Genomic DNA, 1040 nt, shown 5'->3' with positions numbered 1-1040 from the left:
TTTATTTTCATATATTCACCTCTAAAGCAAATCCTCCTTGATACAGGTTATGATCACAACAAAACATTTGTACCAAAACCAGACAATGAAGGCACAGGAAAAGAAAACTGCAGACCAATACACTTGAACATCAGTGCAATATTTTTCAACTAAATGCTATCAAATCTAATTCAACAATGTATCACAGTATTATTCATCATCATCAAGTTTGACTCTTGCTTGGAAGGTAAGGATGGCTTAGTGTATGCAAATTAATCAGTGTAATACACAAAATTTAAAAACTGTAAAGGTAAAGATATATAATGATGTCAATAAATGCAGCAAAGTGTTTGATAAGATCCAATGTCCATTAATAAAAACAATTCTACAATGATGGGAATAGAAGACACAACCTCAATATAATAAATGCAATATATCTCAAACCAACAGGACCTCATGGTGAAAAATTAAAAGCTTCTCCTGAAGATTGGGAACCAAATGAGGATATACTTGTCACCACACTTGTCTCACTTAGTAATACAGGTATTGGCCACAACAATCAGATCAAAAAAAGGGGAAGAAATTCAAAATTAAAGAGAAACTATCACAATTTCCAGATAATGTATCATATATAGAGGTTCCTAAATTCTCAGTAATTAGTATCAAGAAATGAATGACCAGGTTAAAAATAACACACACCATAAAATACACTTATTTTTATATACAACAAACCCAAGCTAAGCTAAGTAAGACTCCATTTTTCTGAGGTGTCATGTAATTATTTTTAATTCCTTGAAAATGGAAAAACATTGACGTGGGCTCATGACATAAGATTAATTATTTCATCATTTTTAGAAAAATCAAATATTCCTGTGGACAAGTAACTGTATTTTACCATTGGTGATATAGTATTTATGAAAGCAAATTTTAATTAAATGTGTTCATCTTTTATAGACAGATTTTATTGTATTGTCCATCCTCAGTAGGAAAGTTAATATTACTCATAAAACACTACTTCTCTGAATTCTTTCCATGAAAATATTTTTTAATTAGGAAGGATG

This window comes from Condylura cristata, unplaced genomic scaffold, assembly GCF_000260355.1.
Source record: "Condylura cristata isolate star-nosed mole 26May11 unplaced genomic scaffold, ConCri1.0 scaffold00063, whole genome shotgun sequence".
In the NCBI taxonomy this organism is placed as follows: domain Eukaryota; kingdom Metazoa; phylum Chordata; class Mammalia; order Eulipotyphla; family Talpidae; genus Condylura; species Condylura cristata.
The sequence above is the reverse complement of the archived record's forward strand: the minus strand, read 5'-3'. Positions refer to the sequence as shown.